This window comes from Cylas formicarius, unplaced genomic scaffold (assembly GCF_029955315.1).
Source record: "Cylas formicarius isolate icCylForm1 unplaced genomic scaffold, icCylForm1.1 PGA_scaffold_2__14_contigs__length_35257938, whole genome shotgun sequence".
NCBI lineage: Eukaryota > Metazoa > Arthropoda > Insecta > Coleoptera > Brentidae > Cylas > Cylas formicarius.
The window spans coordinates 28662300-28688025 of NW_026844319.1; the positions used below are offsets into that span (position 1 = coordinate 28662300).

The 25726-nt window shown below is 34.2% G+C and overlaps 1 protein-coding gene across 4 annotated transcripts in view; it reads left to right on the plus strand.

Moving 5' to 3' along the window:
* LOC132698819 (serine/threonine-protein phosphatase 4 regulatory subunit 1-like) overlaps nt 1-25726 on the plus strand; it is an 88796-nt gene that overhangs the window by 33846 nt on the left and 29224 nt on the right. The window contains exon 1 of one of the 4 annotated variants that reach the window (XM_060665141.1): nt 9040-9177. The exons of the other annotated variants lie outside the window; for them this stretch is intronic. The gene's annotated coding sequence lies outside the window, so the exon portion shown is untranslated. Of the gene's footprint in view, nt 1-9039; nt 9178-25726 lie in introns of those variants that run through there. 4 annotated transcript variants of the gene reach the window in all.

Below are 25726 nucleotides of genomic sequence, written 5' to 3' on the forward strand. Positions count from 1 at the left end.
GGTAGAGATTTTGAGATACGAAGAATCCATTTTTAGATGCCATGGGCAATATTCTTTCTATGTGGTGTGGATATGGTTCATATTTTTTAAAATTTATCTATCCGTTGGCCCTTTCACGTAAAATTTATTTGAAAGAATTTAGTTTTTTTGGCCTATATTTTCATGTTAAATTTCTTTGCATTTATATTAAACTGGCGTAGTAACCTCTGCAAATCATCTTCATTCTCAGCAACCCAGTACGTTATCGTCGGAGTAACACAAACGCTTGTATTTCTTTATTACCCATTTTATGGCCTTTTTTTTAACTCAAATGATTAAAATCAGCCCAAGCCCCTCCAAAACGTCTCGGGTTTTGATTTTTCGATTCTAAACATACGCGCAAACGTATTTCGATTTTTTGCCTATCACAAATTTATCGTATCTCGCGTTGTTACGTCAGTCGAAAACTCGTTGACCCGCGATAGACTACGACAACCTCTTATATAGAGATACGCGGCGGCACCATTCACGAATGAAATTCATTATCTGCGTCGTGTACTATATGATTTACTCGACGCTTACATACGTTGCGATCATTCATAATTTTTTTTTTCCCGCCAATCGTCGCCCACATATACAGGGCGTATCGCTCCGACGCACAGCGAGAGGGCTTTAGTAACTTTTAACCTGGAAAAGCTTTATACACAGTAAAAATAAATAAATAAAATAAAAATAGACATTTTACATGATTTACACCATATAAAGGGCAAACCAAAAATATAGTGCGTTTTACAAAAACCAATTATTTTATATGCATATCTGCTTAAATATCATCTAAATTTTTCGTCTTGAATTTTTTGGATTTTATTATAAAAACATATTTTTTTTATAAATGAGTCTTTGACAATTGGCCTTTACTCAAATATTTTTGTAGAATTTTCACAATTTTAGTCATTTTTGAAAAATCCAGTAGGTATTTCGACATTAAAAAATTGCCGCCTCCGACATTTCATAAACAATTAAAATAACTGACAAATTTAGTTGTAAGGCTATTAAAAAAATATTTTTTTAAATTTATTTATTATCTCTTTTTTTGAACCTGATAATGACTTACATCTCGAATAAAATTATATTGATATTTTGTTAATTTTGCGATGACTAGAATATTTAATGCTTCTTCCTAACTAATGCACTGTTCTATGGGCTTCTCTAAGCTTTCGCAAAATCCCTTTGTATTTTTAGCATGTTCTGGATGTTTTTCTAAAAAGTCTACGACAAACATAGCACCTTTAGATTTAAATTGTTTTCCTGCAGCAAAACGTATATGTTCTGCATAATTTCGGATATATTTCGTATTTCTTCATTATTTCTCACTTAGAGAATAATTTTTTTTTGGAACAAGGGAATTATCTTGGTGTCGGATCGTTGCAGATAAATGTTACATTTTCGTGATCCAGCAGTTATATTCAGATTTTTGGTCAAGCGAATCCTGTTGAATACAAAATGTTGTAAATAAGTGTTGATATATTTTTACCCATTTTGTTCATTTAATTATGATATTTCTGGTAAACAGAACGACTTATTTGTTTAAAAATTTCAGAAAACCATTAATCAGTATTAGGCAATCATATGACAAAAATATTTGCTAAAGTCGAAATTTTATACTAGATTCTTTTTTTACATTTTCATTTAAATAGTAGTGAAATTTGTAATTAGCCAAAATTTAACGCATAATGATTTATATCACCCAAAATTACAATAAAATGGTAATAAATGTTCGTTCCTCTGTACGTCGTCGTTTGTATTGTTTTTTTTTTTGCAAAATTCCTAGACGGTTGAGTCATATTGAAATCGTTTTTGTTTAATCACCCTTTGCTCCGCACTGATACAAAGGATTCCGTGATATGAAGAAATTTGACATGATGTTAAGGCCGCTACGCTTTTGAAATAGGCGAAGGTTTCTGTCCAATGTAAAAAAAAAAAAAATTGGGACAAATACCCCCATTGACCAAAAATTATAAGAAATTGAGGCATTAACTTATAGTTTTGTCACAATATCCTATGATTTTGAGAGAATTGCCGTATTTTTTCAGCAAAAGTTACGTGAGTTAAAAGCAAAGCCTTTGATTTTATCATAATTTCGTAATTACTTTGGCTCAAAATCATTAAAAATTGGTTTACTGTGGAAGAAATGTTTTTAAAAATTTAAAAACCGCATTTGCAGGGTATCGAGAAATAAATTTCTCAAAAATTTAAAAAATTCTTAAACCAAAAGACGTGCATAATCCTGGTCCAAAGTCTTGTCTAGTATTTTTGAAATTTTTGTTTCTGTTATTTTATCTTCCAGAAAAACCAAAATTTCTGGAAAACTATTAACCTGATCGGCAAAATTATTTTACCAGGAGACGCGGAAGATTCGGTACTATAACTTCTATTTCGAGCATTTTTCCGATTATGTACCGCGTTTTTTAATTATACACAAAATTTTAAACGACCCTGAAAATTGTTCATTTTCAGAGTAAATTATTAGCCATTCCAAAATTTCCAAAAAACATGACCAATTAGTTTAAATGGTATTGTACGATGCATCAAGAGCTACAACTTTTGTATTTACGGTTTAAATCCAAATGAAAATCACCCTCAATCTAGACGCGATGACGTCATTTACTGTTACGACGTACTGTATGATTTCAGATAACAAATATTTTTTACAAAACCATTTGCTCTATTGGAAAAATTGATATATCAGGGGAAATAGGGGATCCAGCGGACTATTTCGAACAATGTTTGAATTATATGCAGGGTGTCGTTTATGGGCAAAAAATCTAAAGATCCTAAAAATTTTAGTTTTTGTGGGTATATTATTCGCGATAAAGATGCTTTGCCATATCTTCGTTCGGCGAGACTCTAAATACACTTTATAAAGCGTGTGTGCACAATAAAATTGCATCGATTTTGCGAAAGTTCCATAGTGGTTCCGCAAGAGCAAGATAGAAAAACAATGCGTCCCTCTAGGACAAAATTTTTACACATTTTCATCAAGCGACAACTTTTTCGATACGCACAGTAAAAACGATTATTCAACACTGTAGAAATATATCAGAAAGAAAGAAATATACCTGGCCCATCCTAATATATATTTTTTGTTAATGATTTTCCCCAATAACATGTAATATTTTATGACAATTTCAAAATATTTCGTTTTGGATGTTTATAGGGACGGTTGATTGTTTTCGTTATCCGCTAGCCGGCCAAAACGCGTTTAAAGGGGGTCGTGTATGGGCCCCGTTACGACGAGTCGGATACGCGGCAACGTGGCCGATCGGCATTAACTTTGGCGAACGCGTCGCCGCATCTTTTGGCGGGAAAGGTGCCGCGTTGCCAAACTTATCGTTTCGTAAACGCTTTTATACCATTGAGTAAGGGGTTTTTGTTTTTGCACTCGATTCGATTCCGTTTTATCGTTAAAACGTACCACGGAAATTTAAGTCGTCTTCGTTGTTTTTATTATTATTAGCTGTTTCGTTTAAAATTATTAATTGTTTCTATAGATTCTTGTCTTCGGCTGTTCAACGTCTTTATTTCAACGCATAATTACATTGAAATAGTGTAATTTCAGTGGTTGTCCTAGATGTTTTGATTAAATCTTCTAAACACCATGGTTCTATTTCTACGAGTAAATTAAAAATTGTCTTCTTTAACATTTTTCATTTTCTGCAGGGTTCTCTTTTGGCAAATAAATTTTTTTCTATGTCTCTGCAATTTCCGTATATAACAAGTCAGGATAAACTTTGTTAAATATTAACGAAATGGATGAAGGAAGAACGAAGACACGAGTACACAAAACGAGATACAAATAACATTTATGCAAAGGTGATTCATTCCGAATTGTCTCATAGACTTAATTCCATAGAATTTGACACATTTGATTATAGAATTCGAACAGACATTTCATCGATCATTCATAAAATGTTTCTTAGACAAAAACTAAGGTTAGACAAATTAATTTCTAATACAAAAGTATCTAACTGCAAGCCAGTTATTACAAAGTATACCGACCACCAATTTTACAACAGGTTCATAAACCTAACAGACACAACATTTTCTAAAAATGAAGTTGAATTTCTGGAAAAAGGTTTCAACTTTAACTTACAGCACTCGTACATTAATAGTGAATTAGCAATTAAGAACATTAACGATTCTAATTTAAGCAAATATGTATTAGCGAATATAATAAACTCTCAATTAATAAATAGCAATAAACACCACGAAATTTAGATAAAGGGCAGACAGTGATAACTATCAATCCCCCAGAATATATTTCAAGAACCATCAATTTTCTTAAACCGGAACTTTTCCAATGTATCAAACACGATCCTACCGAGTTATATCGAAGACAAGTCAATGAGGTAATTACAAACTCTACATTATTTAATGACATGGACAAATATTTTTTATCAATTTTGAATCCACAACTTCCGAAATTATATTATTTACTTAAATTACATAAACAAGATATACCCATTAGACCAGTCGTGTCTTATGTATCAGCTTCAGCAGTTAAACTCTCAACAAAATTTTCACACAGATTTTGCAATAAAAAATTCTTCTGAATTAATCCATAAAAATTTTTTGATGTACTTGTAAAATTCACTATCGAGGTTGAACAGGATAGCTCTATCAATTTTTAGACTTAACTGTTGTGAAAACGCAAACGATTTTTCCATTTACCATAAACCTTCACACACGGAGACTGTCACACATAACAGCTCAAATCACCCACACACACAAAATGGCTGCATTTCACTCTTTTATAACACAGACTTCTTAATACACCACTCTCGACAGAAAATTACAACAAAGAACTGAATATGATTAAACAAATTGCACCGAACAACGGCTACAATCCGTCCATGATCGATAAAATTGCAAATAAAGAACAAATCCAGACAACAGTAAACTCTATTTATCCGAAACCTAATACGAACAATTTAAAACAATTACATACATAGGAGAACCCAGTGAAAAAGTTTGACAACGTTTTGTCAAAATGTTAAAATAATACTAAAACGAAATGTCCAAAATATCAAAAATCAGGTGTCTACAGGTTGAAATGCGGATCTTGTACTAAAATTTATATTGGACAAACAGGTGGATCCTTCAAGAAACGCATCAACGAACATAAAAGAGCGTTTAAAAACAATATTCTAGATTCTAATTATGCTACACACTTGAACACAGAAAACCACATTTTTGACGACAATTTTCATATTTTGCATACAGCTACAAAAAGTAGAAATTTAAATTTAATGGAAGCCATGGAGATTAACAAAATGAGACATTCAAATGTATATCCATTATTAAACTTAAATTCTCGCAACAACATTAATTAAGATTTTATTGTAATTTCTTGAAGGATCTACTTGTCTGTCCAATAAAAATTTTAGGACAAGATCCGCATTTCAACCTGTAGCCACCTGATTTTTGAGATTTTAGACATTTCGTTTTATTGTTTTTTAAATATTTTCCTATTTTGTTGTTAGTTCTGAAAGCTATTTTTAAACCACATTTCCACCACCAGGTTCTCTTATGTATGTAATTGTTTTAAATTGTTCGTGTTCTGTATTAGGTTTCGGATAAATAAAGTTTACTGTCGTCTGGATTTGTTTTTTTATTTTATTTTATTTTATTTTATCCATAATGGACGTATTATAGCCGTTGTTCAGTGCAATTTGGTTAATGATATTAAGTTCTTTGTTGTAATTTTCTCTTGAGAGTGGCGTATTAAGAAGTCTGTGTATAAAAGAGTGAAATGCAACCATTTTGTGTGTATAAAGTATAAGGGTGATTTGAGCAGTTATGTTTGACTGTGTCCGTGTGTGAAGGTTTACGGTAAATGGAAAGATCTAATTTGTTTTGCTTTTTGGTAATTGTTAAGTCAAAGAAATTAATAGAGTTAACCTGTTCAATCTCGAATTTTATACTATTATGTAATGAGTTAATGTAATTTAAAAAAGAGTTCAATTGTCTATCCGTTTCAACAGAGCAAGCAAAGACATCATACCACCACAGAAAACTTTTACCTAAAGGATGTTCTAGTATAATATTTTCCAAATTAGCCATACAAATCTCGGCTAACAAAGGACTAAATGGGTTTCCCATAATCAAACCTTCCTTAGAGATGTAAATCTGTCTATTAAATTGAAAATAATTTTGGTCTATAGGGACTATTTAACAATCTAATAAATCCTGTTTCCCAATGGGTTAACCTGTTTCCGAGTTAGGGTAAAATCTACTAAATCTATCACGTCCATAAATACCTCTCTTTTCTTGAACTTAAATTCTTATAACAACATTAATTAAGATTTTATTGTCATTTTTCGGTATATATAGTAGCAGGTAGTTTGTAAATATCACACGGTGTTGTCGAAACAATTGTCATGTAAAAATATATAATTTCGTGAAACTCTGAACTTTTGGTTCTTATTTATTTTGTTAAATTAATTTTCGTCAAGTAAAAGCCACCTCAGTTTAATTTTTGACATCTTTTGCAGAAAGCAATCTACTCAACCAGCTTCAGAGGCCCCATGTAGTATGATAATTACACCTGCTGTTACCATCAGTCCATCCCTCCTTGAATGTAATCGTGTGTGCGTACTTCTTTAGTACTTCTTTGTATCTTATTGCTGGTTTTGTAATAAAAACCAATTCTTCGTAGAAACGCACTCAAAGTCTCTTCATAAAACTGACAACGTACGCCTATGTCACCAACCCCCAAAAATTAACCTATGGCAAACTGGGAAAACATCCATTATAAATCAATAACCTACGTGGGATTTTGTATTGCTTTCGTAGGAAAATATTTTAGAGTCAGTTAAAACCTTGAATTGGAAAATCAGTTTAAACTTTCCAAGGTATTTCTAATATAGGAGATCAACCTATCTAATGGGCAAATTCAACTTGAAATCTAGCTATAATACGACCAAAAATATAGTGTATTTGTTGCTTTGATGTTTTAAGTTTTTTACTGTAATTTAACCGCCGACCTTCGCAGGGCCGTGGATTAAACTCTTTAAGGATGATACATATCACCTGATGTTAAAATAAACGCTTCTGTTTATTCGAAAATGCTACAGATTATATTCGCGGTAGATAAAAATATTTCTTAGAATCTTACAATTAAGCATTTTTTCAAGGTTCCTGTTTTTTAACACTTTAAAATGCGGAGCCCGCGGAATGAAGCAGAAGAAGAAGAAGAAGACATGGAAAACAACGTAGAATTTGAAGACGAAGTTTAGATGGTAGCCGAATCTAATGACAATCAATGCTAAACATAGTGTTTTTAATGTTTACAATTTTATAAGAAAGGAATGCAAACGTGGAAGCAGGTGCAACAATAAAAACAAGATTGCTTTCGAAAAATCGTCGGTGGACGGGGCAAATAGCGCTAGGCAGCTTTTTATTTGAAAGAGAAGCCCCTTTTTGTCCCACTCCATAGTCGTTAAATTAGATTGATGTTAAAGAAGCACACCAATATTTCACACGATACCGATTTGAAATCGTTTTTCCACAGTAGTTGTGGAAAGCCATTTTTTTCTGACTTCCTTTCATTTCTTGCAGTATCTTCTTTTCCTACAAAACTCCCTCCCTCCATTGCTCAGTTGAAATAGCGCTTGCAGCTGTATGTTCAATTTGCGTTATTGTTTATTTCAAATGAAGTATTTAATGCTGAATGTTTTACTACTTTTTGCAGAAATTCAAATTTGGGGTGTTACAAACCTTAACCTTAATTTTTGGTTCTTCATTTTCCTTTATATGGACTTCAGAAAAATCCACTAATATTCTGAGCTCACTTTTATAAATTATTTAAAAGGGAAGATGTGAAGCAGCTATCAAAACTGGGAAAATCAATCATGGTGTTGTTAAAAAACTAGTATAATCTGTCCCAATCTTCATCGTGCTGGCTTTTGCCCGCAATTATGGAAAACATAGGGATTTTGCGAAAGTTCCATAAACTTTCGCAAAATCGATGTAATTTTATTGTGCATACACCCTGTATAAAGTGTCTTGCAAGTCTCGCCGAACTTCAAAGTTACGGCAAGCTTTGTTAAATATTTAAATTTGTACAAATGATTTTCTAATTGGAATGATATTTTTTCAAATATTCCGCCCACCCTGTATGTTACACAATTTACGATACTGTTTAAATTGAATTATCCCATGTCTTATAGTTTTTCATTTACGTTTAATAATTTACCCACGAAAACGGCAATTTTTAGGGTCTTTTAGATTTTTTTGCCCATGAACGACGCACCCTGTATGTAATTAAAACAATGTACAAAATAGAGCTGATATCCCTGCATCTGCCAGGCCTCCTGGTATATGAATTTTTCCAATAGAGTAAAGAGTTTTCGAGCAAATACTTGTTTTGTGAAACCATGCACGTTCGTAATAGTAAAAGACGTCATCGCCTCTACATTGAGGGCGAGCAATGGTAATTTTCATTTTGATTTTTGAACCGCGTATGCGCTAGACGTAAACAGCAAATAAACAACAAACTGTAGCTCTTGATGCGGCCTATGACACCGTTTGAACCGATTAGCCATATTTTTTACGATTTTTGATTTGCGGTTAATAATTTGCTCTGGAAAAGGACAGTTTTCAAAGTCTTGCATTAATAAACAGTAGGCAAAGTTAATCACGAGATCGGTTGAAAAGGCACTATATTTCTGGTCAGAGTATACCTCAAGTAGAGACTTGACGCGTAATGAATTAATATGACAGTTTAATCGATGAAAAATACGGCCCAGGCTGGTGGCACGACGGCCGTTTCTTAAACCATACAGGTTATAAAAAAGGCGGTATATCGTTTGGCGAACTTTATCGTGATCTATCCCACGAACTTTCGGCGCAATTTACTGCGGACCTGGCATCGCCGCACTCGGCGGTCGTCTCCCTCTCTGTCCCCCCCGACCCCCGGCAGGTCCTTCGCGACCCCTTCCAGCTATGTCTTGCGTCGCGCGTCTCGGTTGTTTTCGGTCGCGTTCGGGTCTCATTCCGGTCGGGCCTTGGTCGCGTTCGTTTGTGCGTGCGTTCATTTCGTCGTGGGAAAGAAAGTTTGCGGACGTGAGAGAGAGACGGTTTTTAGTGCGCGCGGGACAATTTTGTGCGATGATGGCGCGACACGGGCGTGCGGAGGTAAGTTTCCTTTTCGTTTGCGTTTGCGAGACCGTGATCGGTAACGGTGCATTCGGTCAGTTTAAAAGGCGCGGAATGCGCCCGTGTGTGTGTGTGTGTGTGTGCTTGCGTCCCGTTAAACGGACGCGATGCGATCGAGCAAACAAAACAACGTCCCCCTTCGCGTTCCCCCTCCCCTGCTCCGTATGAACGGGCCAGCGCGTCTGGCCGTCACACCCGGAGCGGGTACGCGACGCGCGTGTATGTTCGGTTGCGGCGAAACTGGTTCGCGTGACGCTAAATTCCTTTTGCCGTTCGAAAGGGCCCAAGATTTCCGTTGCCCGAAAATCGCTCGAAGCGTTTCCACCGACGGTCGCGATTGACAAGGAAAAACGCTTTAAAAAAATATATATTTTTAATTCATTAGAAAAACCAACTTATTTTATTTTCGCGTAGTAAAACAAGATTGCTTTCGAAAAATTGTCGGTGGGCGGGGCAAGTTCGTAACGCGTAGCGCGAAGCAGCTTTGTATTTCCAAGGAAAAAGATGCTGCAAAATCGATGTAATTAAATTCTGCGTACACCCCGTATAAAGCGTCTTTTACTTATCGCCGAATTTCAAAGTAACGACAAACTTTGATAAATATAAAAAATTGTACAAGTAATGACGATTTGCAACGATATTATTCCAAGTATCTCGCGCACTCTGTATGATAGACAAAACCTGCAACTTTCTCTCTCTCTCTCTCTCTTGAATTTTTCAAAAATAGTAAATGGTTTTCGAGACAATAGGTTTTTTTTGAAACCATGCAGTGCGCCGTAATAATCAGTGACGTCATCGCGTCTTGACCGAATCGGAAGTACAGTGATTTTCTTATGGATTTTTTCAAATATCTAAAGCAGCGTATGTGATAGACGAAAACCGTAAATACAAATATTGTAGTTCTTGATGCGGCCTATGACACCGTTTGAACCGATTGGCCATATTTTTTACGATTTTTGATTCGCGGTTTATAAATTACTCTGGAAAAGAACAATTTTCTGGGTCTTTTAGATTTTTGTCTATTATTGGAAAAGTCTGTATATATTTGAAAATATTCCTGAAATGAATGTTACAGCACTGGATCTGCCGCGTCTGCTGATTATAGAATTGTGACGATCCGGTGAATGGTTATGGAATAAGGCATGTTTTTCTGGAAAACAAAATAACCGAATAAAAAATTTTTACTTCTCTGTTAAATTTAACAGATATCTTATATAGCACGAAATATCAGGAACACCCTGTACAATAGGTGAAACCGCTAAATACAAAAGCTTTTGCTGTCTATACAGGAACGAAAAAAGATGGACGCTGCGGCTTGAAAGCAGCAATTTTTACATATCTTATGCACCCCGTGGACGGTTAAAAGGAGCAAAATCTGAAGACTATAGCTCAAACCGTTCGGAAGTTATAGTCGAAAAACTCCGGAACAGAGAACGGAGAACGGACAGAAAACAAAAAAAAATTTCATCGATTTTTCGATAGAAATAACCGCACGAGTCAAATTATCTTTTTTTTATTACTAAAAACAAATAGGGTTAGTGATAATTAGCAACTCAACACTCATTTTTTAATAACGGGTACGGCCCTCTCTTGCCCTAATTTTCTTGTGGAATGTTAACCCCTTAATGCACAATTTCGTTACAAAAAAAACATTAAGTTTTTTTTGCAACCTATTATTGTTTATGCTAATTTTAACTAATTTATGCGAAAAAACTTTTTCATATTAATGTGCAAAATTATATTTCTATATTAACCGTGACCCATACGGAGCTGGAATATTTTGAGACATATGAAATTACAGTGCCCGTATATGTCACGGTTAAGCTACGAAGTCTAGCTCGTAGCTAGTTTTAGCTCATCCCATAAATGTTCAATATTGCACAATCCTTGCGGTGTACGACCTAGCATTGTCATGCATAAAAATGAATTCTTCTCCAATGTATTCGACATATGGGACCACGTGATCTGATGATAAACTTTGCATCCTTGTAGAAATGACCGTTTTCAAAGTGCTCGCATGAAGTTGACTTTTTTCGCCACTCCAAAACTTGTTTATAATTGAAAACACTCTTTTTCTGCGTTAGTGCAGGGTAGTAGGCAAGGTGCAAACTCAGCCATCGAAGATTTGTTTGTTTTTAATGTATAATTATCAGTAGCTTCAAGCATTAGCTTGGCAATCTTCGAACTTTTCATTGTTCGTCGTCATTTATTAAATGGTTTCATTATACAGTAAAATGGTTTTGCTTAGTTTTGTAGTTTGGCTATTTAAATGTATCCAAAATTCGACAAAATGTTGTTGGTTATGCTAGTTAGCTGGTTAATTTTTTTCATAATCCAAAGTGTTTTAATTGACAACCATGTCCTCAAAATAGTCGCAGCTGAAGTATTGGATAAAGATATTGATAAATCGTATTGTTTATTGAATAAATATAAAAATCATCAATAGTTTTAGCTGTGAGAACAATTGGGCACACGTTTTTATTGATTGATATGATTCGTGTTAATCGTGGTAATAATAATAATTGAGAACCTTTAATCAAATACATTTATGATAGGTTTGTTTTTTGATTAATTCAGATGCAACTGAATCTTTTAAGCTGAGTCACTGTAAATTATAACAGATGCATTTTAAAAAGATTGTAATGTAAACAAATCGTAATTATTCCCTGACGAGGAAAATTCTTTTTCCACGGAAACGCTTTGCCGGCCTCCCTCCCGCTCTGCCCCGAACGCCCGGATACGATTTGGACAAATCAACATTTAGACAAACACGGCCGTCTCCGTTCGGCGAATTGAAAAGTCGTAGACGTTCGGCAATCGTCGGTTTTGCTCCGGGTGCGACGGGCAGACTTGTACGACGCGCTCCCCACCACCCCCTCATTATCTGTCGCCCCCACCCGTTCACTCCTTTCAAGTGCGCACATACCTTTCTGACACGTTTGCCGTTGTTGCCGTTTTTGTTTGTTTGTCTTTTTTCATTTTTCCGGGATCGCCTTTTATTATTTCCAAAGTAACTGAGGGAATGTCGGTGTGTCGTGTGGTCCAGGCGGGACGATATCGTTGACGTACCGAAACGGGCCAGGTCTGGATTAGGCAAATTTGTTGTCACATTTAATTGCATAATTGTGGAAACTTAAAGTTACCGTAGAGTCGTGGAGTTTCGTAATTGTGCTTTTTTTTCCATAACGAAACTCGTAATCAATCTGGGCGACGTTTCTGTGCCCCCCCCCCCCTCATGCGCTTGTCGGTTTTTACCTGTCCCGACGTTGTGTTTTCTAGGAAACCTCTACCTGAATTACCTTTACCGTAGAGTTAGGCGGGACGATTGGCGGCTTATACGGTGCGTCTAGAAATCCATTGCCAACACTCCGTTCCAAATAAAAGAAAAAAAATTAGACGCAAAGCGAGAAAATGATTAATTGTCTGTTGAATATGTCCGAAATCATTTGGCTTGTTTGTTGTTTTTTTTTTTTACGGGAGAACGCGTTGATAAAGGAAATAGTTACATTTTGTTGCTACAAAATATTTTGTTTGTTTTATCAAATACTATTCCGGTTTAAACTTACGTATCGAGAAAAATCAAATATATCATTTTCTTTTTTTTAATATTTTTGGAAGTTTTAAAAAAAGTGCAATTTCAAAATTAACGTAACTTAAAAAAAAGAAACTTTTACTTACTTATAACCGAGTTAATTAATTTGATGGACAATGTTCTCTTTTTTTTTCAAATCTGCTAGGGGTCTTCAAACAGGGGTCATTTTCAAAATATTCATGGACCTTGGTTTTTAACCAAACAAAATTGGGTTTCTATAAACAATGTCAGTGTTTGTATACAAAAAAAAAACACGGTTTTTTTGATGGGTCACCTTTTTAACAATGCCAATAATTGAAAGAAAACTTCATATGAACATACATTTATGTGCAAATTTGATTTCTGATTTTTTTTCACACCGTTTTTACTTAAAAAGATACACTAATTTCTCTTCATGCTGTCATATTAACGATATTGTTATGTTTGGTAAAATTCCGTACCTCCGCTGCTGATATATTTTAAAAACATTTTGGTATACTAAATAATACCGCTTGATAGAGACTACAAGTGATTTTTCAAAGAAACTTCCACAGGCTACTGTAATACTTTTTACAAAACATCTGGAAACCTCCTGCGTCGGTTTTTGTTGAGTCGAAATTGCAGACGTTTCGCCAATTATCCTGTTGGCTTCTTCAGAGCTGTCAGTTTCAGTCAAGCTCTGAAGAAGCCAACAGTATGATTGGCGAAACGTCAGCAATTTTGACTGAACAAAAACCGACGCAAGAGGAAGCCAGAAGTTTTGTAAAAAGTATCTAAAGTGATATTACAGAAATTAAAAGAATATATTTTAAAACACCCTGTATAGTATAATTCATCCGTTACCATGGAGATCTGCAAATGGTCTAAACTTTACCGCTTATAACATTCAGTACGTACGTTTTTTTTTTTAATTAAAAAAATAATAATAATAATATTTTGGTGCCACCACTTTCTCTCTTAATAAACATGCTTTTGTTATTAAATTTTCGCCAGTAACACTGCCGGAGATCTTCGTCTTTGGGTAATTTTCAAAATACTTTCGAGCTACAAGGGAAATCATTTGCTGAACTTGCACAGCTTTATTGTGTAGTGAGCGAACTTTTATCAGTCCATAAAGTGCTTTTCAAAAATTTATTATTGTCATTATGTCTATTTAAAAAATCCAAACAAAACTGCATTCCCCTTTGACATTGTTCTGCACTTAGTTTTTGAGTTTTACGAAATTTAAATGCATTATATTTATATTCTTTCAAAACTTAGTAGATTGATCCTCGATATATTCCAGTAATAGAGGAAACGGGATGTGCTTCATAGAATCCTTATTTTCGTCATTTAAAACAGTATGATACCTTTTTAGCATTTAATGCGTTACCGTTTTCTGGAAATTCCTTTGCCAGCCTTGGAAATGTCTGAAATATCTGCATATAGTGTAATATACTGACGACGAGCGGTTGCACTGTTATTATTCAGAAAGTATGCTTGAAGCTTGAAGCTAATGGACAATAATTGAACCGTCAAAGTTGTTTATTAATATGTGAAACATAAGCTTATTTTTATTTGTCAGTCAGGGCACTCTTTGAAATTTATCAAAAACGAGTGGACTAAAATATAAAGTGTGTTGCATTCTGTTTTGTTTGTTTACCTTGATATCTCTAAAAACAAAAAACAACAACGCACATATTTCACACAATATAAAATAAAAAAATTAAAGTGTTATTATTATTATTATCATTATATAAATTATTTTACACCTGACTTGTAACCTAAATTCAATATTTTCTGGCCTTCTACACACACGAGAACTTCGCTTCTTTTTTTCTTTCTTTTTCGGTTTTTCTTTGACAAAAAAAAAAAAGCCAATTGATGGCGGAAGGGGGGCGGCGGCGAAGATGAGGCCCCGCGCACCGTGCCCCCCCCCCCCCCCCCCATCCCACTCCTATGCGTGCGTGAATGCACCACAAACCGGTGAAAGAATGCGGGACTCAGACAGAATCACAACAACATAGAACAGTCAACAACCTCCCCGATGTTTTTACGTTTAACATACGAGTCGAACGCACACACACACACACACACACACACACACAGGCGCATACGTATAGGTAGTCAGTGGCGTAGTCCGAGGTCCTAGTGGTGACGCAAACATTTGCTGATTACTGCAATGAGGCCGTTCAAGGACGCCGTGGCGTACGGTACAACGGAGGGCGTCGACCTCGCCCATTAACCCCGTGCCCTCCCCCCCCCCCCCCCCCTATCAGCCGCCCGTCAGAACCTCCCCCTCCGTCGTTTCTTGATAGGGGCGCTAGGAAATACGGAGTGACAAATACAATGGAGGGCCACCCCATTTTTTTTTCCGTTTTTTCTTCTATTAATTAATTAATTAATCTCATCATTTAGTTCTATTTCACTCAGAGGTTTCCCCCTTTATTCTTTGCAAACAAGTACTGTGAAAGTAATAATAACATGGGTTTTTTCAGTATGATCCATAAACGAAGCAAGGTACTCCAAATCATTTTTGTCGATTTCGAAGGTCCGAGTGATAGTTGCCAACCGTCATCTTAACCCAATTTTTTATTTAATGTTCCCGCTAAACGAAATAGGTACCGATTATTTTCAAGTTCAAAATTTTTTCTCAAACTTTCTCGGAATATGTCGGCACTTTTTCCAATTCGGAATATGTGATCGAATCGTGGTTTTCCAAACAAGTCTAACAGAGTCATTCTTTGGGGTTCGGCTAAAACAAGTTGGGCTTGCGAGATTAGATTTTTAAGATAATGGTCCAGTTTCGGGACAAAGAAAAATATTACCTAAGAAAATGCTGAAATTCTAAATATATTCCTATTACTATTACGAAATCATTTTTTATTTTGTTTTGTTATTTATATTTATACAAGTTTCGAATAATAATTAATTAAAAATAACGTCGATATTTTCCGCTACGGGTATTAATTTATATAAATAAAATATATAACCAATATACTTGCACAGAAATCGGTGCTAGAGGCGCTGTTTTTATAAATTTTTATTTAATTTCTGAAAAGGGGGCTGTGACCATCATAAATACTATTGGCCCCGGGTCACCTGATCGTGGGAGAAATTGTAAATTTCTTTAGGATAACCTAGTCGAAACAATTTTTTTTTACCGTTACTTTTTTTCTAACATTTGGACCCCAAAACTTTCTAAACTTGTTAACAGATAAGCTCACAGGATGGGAAAAAAAGATAAGTAAATACTTTTTTACAAAAACGAAATATTACTTAGGTGGTGATTGAAAGTTCTGACAGTTTGTGCATTTTTATCTGACTATCGATTTTGTCGTGTTATCGATTTGGATTATTATGGAATTCAATAATCAATTTACAAATGGAGAAAAAGTTGATATACGGGGAATACAGAAAAAACTCTCGACTGGAACGTGCATTGTATGCAGCCCGCTATCCGAGACGTCGCATTCCTGCACATTCTTTCTTTAGAAAGCTGGAACTGAAAATGAAAAATCCACAAAATAATCGACATGATAATTTTGTTATAAGTGAAGCAAAGCCACCTAAGTAATAGTTTGTTTTTGTCTGTTTTTTTTTCTTGTGAGCTTATTTTTTAACGGATTTTGAAAATTTTGGTGTCAATATGTTGCAAAAAAAGTACCGGCTTTAAAAAGTTTTTGTTCCCACTAGGGTGCTGTTTGAAAAAACTAGGTAGCCCGGTAAATAGGATCTATGATGGTTACAGCCTTCCAGACACAAGTGTTCTAACTTCTCTCTGGCATTTTGTTTATTATGAACAACAAGGTACATATGATTTAAAGCTGTAGATAAAATCTGCAAATTGTGCAAAAAAAAACATTTTGAATCCAAAAAATTAGGTATAACTTATTTGCAAATCGGAAATAATGAATATTAAAGCTGACGCATACTGGTTTTTAGATTACAAATGAATTGAACAAAAAGGCTGTTTATTTGTCGAATTTGTTCTGATTTAAAAATTTTTTTAACAAAGCGTTATCCTTAAATGAAACGGACTTTACGGGTAGGACATTTAATTTGGGCGTTCATTCATCACAATGGTTCAAAATTATATTGTCCTGGTTACGGAATTACCTGAAATTTTCAAATTTGTGTGTGATGTAAATCAGGGAACATATTAGGTACAAAATGTTCTTGTAAAAGTTTTCTTTATTTATTTAACTTTTAAAGTAAATACGTTTCCTAGAAGAAAAAAAGGTTAAGAATTGCAGTTTTTAAATTAGTTTTGGTTAGTTTTATTTTTTCTATTGACAATACGCCCCCACTTAGTAAAAGATTTATTGCATTCTATTGAATTTATTGTTTTTTTTTTGTAAATACGTTGAAAATCGTGTACATTCTTTCTTAAGATAAAGAAATACGAAATTGTACGATGTATGTACGAAATAAATAATAAATAAAGGAAGGTAAAGTAGGTAAGGATCTAAAAATTATAAACATTAAATATACCACTATATTGTTTGTAGTGGCTTTAAAATATGTTGTAATTGCTACAACAACAACATCAAAAATAAGATAAAATCGAAAAACTCAATGTAATTTACAAAATTGTAGTAAAAATGTAATCAATTTTATACAGGGTGTACTTATTAGGTTATTTCCAACAGCCTATGAGAAATACCGGAAAGGTAATGTCCAGTAGTCCAATTGGTTGTACGACTACAACCATTCTATCCCAGTATTTGGTACTCGCGTGTGAAGGAATTAACCTATTGCGGATGGTTGGTGAAGTTATCACTGCAGGCGATACTTGAAAGGCACAATTTTTGTATTTTAATCCATTAATAAAACACATTTTATACACATCCGATTTTTTTATATTGTAGATATGAAAAAATTGTAGGTATATAATATAGAACAATCTAACGTAAACTGTCTTAAATAATTTAGGATGGGATACTATATCGAAACTAAACTAAACTAAAAAAACTAAACTCTAAAAAAATAACTAATATTTGACAGGTTCTCTGTCATTCTTTGGTGAAACTAGCCCTTTTCAGACAAGCAGCTATTGAATTCTCACATTCTTTTGATGTTTGTTATGTGTTTGCCATCTTATCCGCATCTGAAAATATTTTAGTATTGAGAAAGACAGGTTTTATGTATCTGTTACTTTATTAAAAAAAATAAAAAGAACGATACGATACTGGTATCTTATATATTCAAAAAAGAAGATTTGACGCTGATAGTACTCTCATGAAAGTGATCTTAGATGCTAATCTCCACATTTATGTAAGTCATTTCATTAAATACCAGCCTCGTTAAACTCTCATCAGTAAAATCTCTTTCATGAGAGTAGCAAAAAAAAATCTAGAACCAATAGGACTTTTCAGTTTGACGGTAAAGTCCTATTTTCAGGCAATTTTTTCTGGCAACCTACAAATTTTTCTAGTTTTTTTTTTTTGCTCGAGATGGTACCTACCATCAAATAAAAACAAGCCTTAAAAAATAGGAACAGCGTTTTCATGTGAAAATTGTACGTTATGCAGGGTGATTCCTAAAATTAATACTTTGTTTTTGTTGGGGTGTTTGCATCCATTAAAAAAAAAATACTAACTCTACTATATAACTAAAAATATAATTTTGTTCTGGGGGATTTTCTCTAACATTTCTTACTTAAATAAAGAAATGATTTAGTTTTGTATGCCCAAATTTAACTGCTCAGAAAACATAAATATGTAATATATATTTTATTAAATTATATTTCTTATACTTTATTTATATTACATTTATATCCTATTTATTTTTAAAAAACATAATACCTACTTACCAAGTATTCATTTGTCCAATTTTAATTTTCAAAATGTCTCCTTTTTCTTCATGCCCAACCAGTTAGACGTTTCGCCAAGATCTCACTTGGCATCTTCAATGCTCGCGTTATATATATATATATATATATATATATATATATATATATATATATATATATATATATATATATATATATATATATATATATATATATATATATATATATATATATATATAAAGGAAAGCAACAGCGAATACAAGGATCTATAAAACCTGTATAAGACCAATAGCAGAAACCAGAGCCGATACAAAGAAAACAAAACAAGCGCTAAAAACAACTGAAATGTAAACATTAAGTTGCATAATAGGACTAGACGAGACCATGTAAGAAACGAAGATATCCTGCAACAATGTAATATTCAAGATATAGTAAGATGGGGAAGAGAGAGAATAAATCGGAATCAACACGTAACGAGAATGGAAGAGCACCGATTAGCAAAGATCACAAGAGATGAAAAACCTGAGGGGAAAAGATCAAGAGGGAGACCACAAAAAAGATGGCAAGATAGCTGGTCATCAGAATCGCAAATAAGATTAAATATTACCCAGTAAACACAAGTCATTGGACCTAACGTAGGAATAAGAAGATTTGAACATCGACGGTTAGGGGGGGGCGGACCTCTATATTGGTCGCCTCGCTCACCAGACGTAAATCCGATGGACTTTTTTGGAGGTGGGGCACTTAATGTCTTTAGTGTACGAACCACCCATAACACATATCAATGATCTACGACAAAAAATAATTAACGATTGCGAAATTATTAGAAAATGTTTAGAAATGAACGGGTGGGCATTTCGAAAATGAATCATGGTTAGCCTTGTATACTGTTTAACTATTATTATTAATATTTTTTTATTTTCTAAAATTTTAAATGTGTTTATGTTGCTCAAATTAAACATTTTAGAAATGTTCAGAAATGCATATAAATATCACTTTTATGTAAATTAAAAGTGCGGGATATTCGGGCCGAGATTAAAAAAGCCGAAAATTGAACTGAATTGATGAATTGATTTATTTGATGAAAATCCATTTAACAAAGTAAATAAGAACTAAAAGTTCAGACAACACCGTGTCTTTATCAAATGTAATATTTACAAACTACCGGCTACTATATATACCAAAAAATGACAATAAAACCTTAATTAATGTTATGAGAATTTAAGTTTAATAATAGAGAGGTATTAAAATCGAATTGATCGTTTAAAGGATATTCTTGTATGATATTTTCAAGGTAGTTTGTTAATATTACATTTGATAAAGACACGGTGTTGTTGAAAAAAGTCGATTTGTGGTTAAATGATAACACCTATCGACTCAAAACAAGAATAACAATTTTCGAGGATTTGTGATTCTGCTTAAGACAATCCGTTCTATTTTGCAATATCATTCTGAATAAATAAAATACGGTGAAAATAAAAAAAAAGTTTCACGCAAAGAGCCCTCTAACGTTTACTAAATCAGGGTTTAAAAAATAAATTTTGAAAATATATAACAATTTCGAATTTTACCACGTTAAAGTGCGTTCTGAAGAATACTTGGTGTATATATTGTACCATATTGTTTATAGCGGCTTTAAAAATGAAACGAAATTTTACAAAAATCAAAAAATTCGTGATTTTTAAAAAAAATATCTATGATTTGATTTCTCTTGCTTATTAAAATAAAAAATTCTTTACGTTGCTGTGCGCAGTGGTCGGAAACCTTATTGGCCCAATAAGCATACAATTTTCAAAATGTAATCAATTTTATATTCCGCGGACGTAATTTAATTCGCGTAATTATTTTTTTTTTTCATTTTAAATCGGGGTAAAAGTTTCTTTCTGAGTAATAAGCGGGTTGTTTTTCTTTTTTTTTTCCGAAAAACAAGAAAGTTTCTTCGCGCGATCGATCGAAAATACCGCCGCCGCGCGTTCTGATCGCGGCCGGCCATGGTTATGTTTTGCGCGGGGCGTGGCCTCGCCCGACCAATCGCCGACAACGAACGCTTTTAAAATCGCGACATCTCGCGGTCCCTGCTGTGCGAATCGTCGGGTCGTTGCGTCGCGGAGCGGGGGTGGGGGGGATAACGCGACCGTGATCTCGCGAATTCTCCGCGCGCGCTGTTGCCGCTCCGTCGGAAATTTCCTGTCGCGCGGGAACACGAAAAATGGTCGAAAATCCCGAACGGCGTTCGGTCCCGTTTCGGAAAGCCTCGCTGAGTCTCGCCTGGCGAGGGATCTCGATGTAGCAGAAGATCAAATGGTATAGTTTGTAATTTGAATAATAATAATAATAATAATAATCCGAATACGAATTCGGGAAAGGGTGCTTGTTATAAAGATACAGGACGTACACCGGGTGCTAAATCCGCACAGGACATATGAATTCGATGAATTATTGTTACCAAAAAAATATGTCTTAATTTTATTGAATGGCACTGCAACCCGCATTCAAAAGAATATTTTTTATTAACCCGTAAGTATCTTTTGAAAATTTTGTTGTATTTATCGCCACCTATTTATTACAGCCACTGGCTAAGGTTAAAGTCTTTCAAATCAAATTTATGAATGACAACGTCCAAAACGAAATTCATTTTTTAGAAAAATAGATAGGGTTTACACCTGATGATGGGAATAAAACTGATTATAAGCCGACTTGGATTCACTGTGCAATTCGACCTATCCTGCTGCGAGTGAGCCTTGGGGTAACACACATTTTTTTTTTTTAATTCTAAGCACCAGGATTTTAATAATTGCTCCCAAAACATGTATAATATTTTTTTTTCATCCACATTTCCTTGTATTTGATATACAATCCATAGTGCCATGTCCAAGTAAATGCCTATAATAATAACATTTTTTATGTTTATGACAAAGGTAACCTTTATACACTTTACTAGGAGTCACCAGTAATGTTTTTAATAAACATAAAATATATTTATTTTAGGCTATATATATAGGAACATTTGGTGAAGGGTAAGTCCAACAATAATATCCTTTCATACAGGACCTTGCGACCAGCTTTTGTGCCAAACTGTATAACCAAACTAATATCTAGGTTACTCGCTTGCTCCCAGAACTCTACTCAATTCTTTCAGTTCTACAGGTACATTCGATTGCCCCCATTTCTGCACAGTGGCACCTTCGGCATTTCTAAAATTACGTCAACATAATTGAAATTTATTAATACTTATATAGTTTCAGTGGTACAGTGTAATGTGCTACACATTGCTACAAATATTTTTATTACTAATTACTTCTTTACCTTGTCGCAAGTCTATTGCATATATTCTTTCGGTGTCCTTGCTTACACATGCTTGCAACTACTGTCCTATATTCAATTGTTCATGATTGTCCCTTCTTTAAGATGAACTTTAATTTCAGCTTTTCTTGATGCTTGATATTTTGTTTCTGCGCTTCTGAGATTTTTTGCAATAACTCGAATATACATAGATAAATTTATTAGCCTTTAAACCTATAATAAGTTAAATAATGTTATAAAATACGACGGTTTTGCACTAATCATGCAAAATGCCTTTTTTGTGAGCTACTATAAGATATTAAATCAATTTCACCTCGTTCCGTTACACGTTCTGCGTGAATAATACATATAGTCGTCTTGAAAAACTATTTGTTAAGTGGTTCTGTTCCTGTTCTGCATTGCCCTATGAATTCACTACCCACGATTTACTGTATTTTTGTTTTAAAAAATTAATAAAACGTTAACTTAGTAACATGAATCATTTTTTAATAAGAGTTTCAAACCTGAGCCCCCCCCCACCCGAACCAGAACGCTTTTGGGGATTTTCCACCATTTCATAATTCGATCATTGCTATTGCATTCGGACGAGGAAGCGGCAACATTGTTTCGCCCCTCGCCCTCCGTCTCGCGTGACGTCAGCCATGGTCATCCGCTTATCTGCCGAATATTGGAGCCGCGACGCAATAAGCGGCGTTGCCGTGCGTATCGTCGCCTCCCTATACGCGGGGAATTTTTGTTTTCTCCCCCGCCCCCACCCGTTTCGGTGTGAAATAAATCGATTTTCGACGCTCGTTAATTAGCAGGCCACCGCCGCCGTGCAACCCTCCCGATGGAAAACCAGTCGTCTAACATATATAATGGTAATGGGTGCCGGTCTTTCGCCGAGCTTTTCCTAGTAGTCGTGTATTGTGCTCCCGGCTGCCTAGGGGGTCGACGTTGCCATTTTTACGTTTTTCTTTTCTCAAACTTCACCAGTCAAATTCTATCAAAATTTTTTAGATTACACTTCCACGAGATATATATTGCTTTTACAACCGACCCCGTGATTAACTTTGCCTACTCTTTATTATTCCAAAACGGCAGCCCTTTATAGAACACCCTGCCGAATATTTCATTAGATTTCTACATGGTGTCATTATTAAAAGTACAAATGAAATGCCGTCAAAACTAAACAACGATTAATTAATATATTCGTCAAGTGTATATGGTTCTAGGCTTATTAACATTTCCCTAATACTTTTCTTAAAATTTCTAATAGCGCTTATACATTTCACAGAGTTCGGTAGATGGTTATATCTTGATGCACATATAATAAGGTCCTTTTTCTGTTATTGACAGTCTGTGACTGGGTTCGAGTGTTATAATTGTGTATTTTGTTTGCGTTAAATTCGTTTCTATTTTTAAATATAAATATTAGACATTCGTACCATGTTGTTATTCTACCCTATGTAATTTTGTACATGCTAGATGTTCGCTTAAAAACTTTGTATTCTCCGTACTCTCTACATTTATTTTATTAATTTGTAGATAGTTGGAATCCTTGTTATTTGATTTTGTTTCGTTCTAAATAAAATAAAATGTTTTATTTGGATTGACTATTAGTTTGTTTTGTATGAACCATGAATTTATTCTCTTGAATGCATTTTTCGTTTTATTTGTTACAGCCAATAGATTTTCTCGAGTTGCCAAAATATTTGTATCATCCGCATAATTGGTTATGAAAAAATTTTCTGTGCCCATTGGTAGATCGTTTATATAAAAAATAAAAATAATTGGTCCTAGTATGCTACCCTGTGGTACCTCTGTACTAGTTTGTAAGATTTTAGATTTTGTAATATTGTTTTTACTTACGATGACGTGCTTGAGTGCTTTTCCACGAATCCCATATCTCTCCATTTTGTCCAATAAAATTTTATGATCTTCTAAGAATAAACCTGCGGCTAAGTTTTTTTCCTCAAACTGCTCCAAGATGGTTTTTGCGAACTGAAAAATGGCGGAAATGGTTGAGTAAGCATGCTGAGAGCCAGAGATCAATTGACATTCATTTATAAATTCAACTAATCTGGAGCATATCACCATTTCAAACAGTTTAATTGGTCCATAGCTATCTAGATTTTTCAGATGTCATTTTTTGTAAACTGGTTTAATTAGAGCTAATCGTAGTTGCTCTGGAACGCAACGCAAAACTTGTGGTATTACCGGAATCGATAGTTTCACTATACTAGCCGGAATTTGGTCATATCCGCTGCTATCTTTGGTTTTTAATTTTACTGAGATTTCCAGTATTTATCTGTAATCTCTGTTTGAATAATAAATAATAAAGTATCAGTCTATATCGCTACTGTCGTCGCCTATTTCAATGATCAACTCCGCCACTAATCGTTCTCGATAAATATTTTCTTCTTTTATTACTCGTTTTTCACAGTTATATATCATCGTTGTACTGATATTTTAGCTACATCTTGCCGAATTACGTGTATAGTACTATCACTTAATTTTGGTGCTTTGTTATTTCTTCTTATATGCTGTTTCAACTCGGACCAAATCAACTCAATCGGGTTGATACAGGGGGGTAATCTCAAAATTTCATGTCCGTTTTAATAATTCCAGAAGTTGTTTTTTCTTGTAGTTTAATAATTATAAATCATTTTCGTGCAGAATTTTTTTAATTTCTTCTTTGGCGATAGTTTTGACAACAGTTAATTTGCAACCAGTCCTCAAATATTAATCTTTGACGTTTTTGGCAGAGAAAAATGAGGCATCTTTCACTCAACCATTTTTAGACCCAGCATAAAGAATTATTATGCGTATTCCATGTGAAGGCGGCACAGCTAGTACACACTTGTTACTTTTATCACACCATCCTTTTTTCACTGTCGTGTGTATTTTGCTCTCGAATTTTTCATTTGCATTTAATAATCCATTTTCTGTTGTTGTTGTCTTTAAAAACTCACGAAGTACCAGTTCCAAATTCCAAATTGTCATTCGTCTTCAAATTCTTCGAACCTTCAAAAAATGTTTACGATTCTAATAAACATTTATCTGAATTCTTATGACGTGCCTTTATCCATAGCGGAATATACTCTATATTCCTAAAAAAAAACTATTGTTTACATATCGAAGAACTATGTAGAAGACAAAAGAAGATTGTTAAAAAAATTAATAAGAACTAAAAGTTCACATAATTAATGTTGTTATGAAAATTTAAGTTCAAGAAAGGAGAGGTATTTATGGATGTGAAGGATTTAGTAGATTTCACCCTCACTCGGAAACAGGTTAACCCATTGGTGAAACAAGATTTATTAGATTGCTTAATAGTATCTTTAGACCAAAATTAATTTAATGAACAGATTTACATCTCTAAGAAAGGTTTGATTATGGGAAACTCAGTTAGTCCTTTGTTAGCCGAGATTTTATTATTAGAACATCCTTTAAGTAAAAGTTTTCTATGGTGATATAGATACGTGCATGATGTCTTTGCTTGCTGTGTTGGAACGGACAGACAGTTGAATTATTTTTGAAATTGCATTAACTCATTACATTATCGTATAACATTCACTATCGAGATTGAACAGAACTCTATTAATTTTTTAGGCTTAACTATTACGGAAACGCAAAACAAATTGGATTTTTCCATTTACCATAAACCTTCACTCACGGACCCAATCATACATAACAGCCCAAATCACCCTTATATACACAAAATCGCTGCATGCTGCTCAACAGAAAATTACAATTACAATTACAATGAACTTAATATCATTAAACAAATTGTACTGAACATTATCCCATTATCGATAAAATTATAAATAAAAAACAAATCCAGACAACAGAAAACTCTATCTATCCGAAACCTAATACGAACAATTTAAAACAATTAC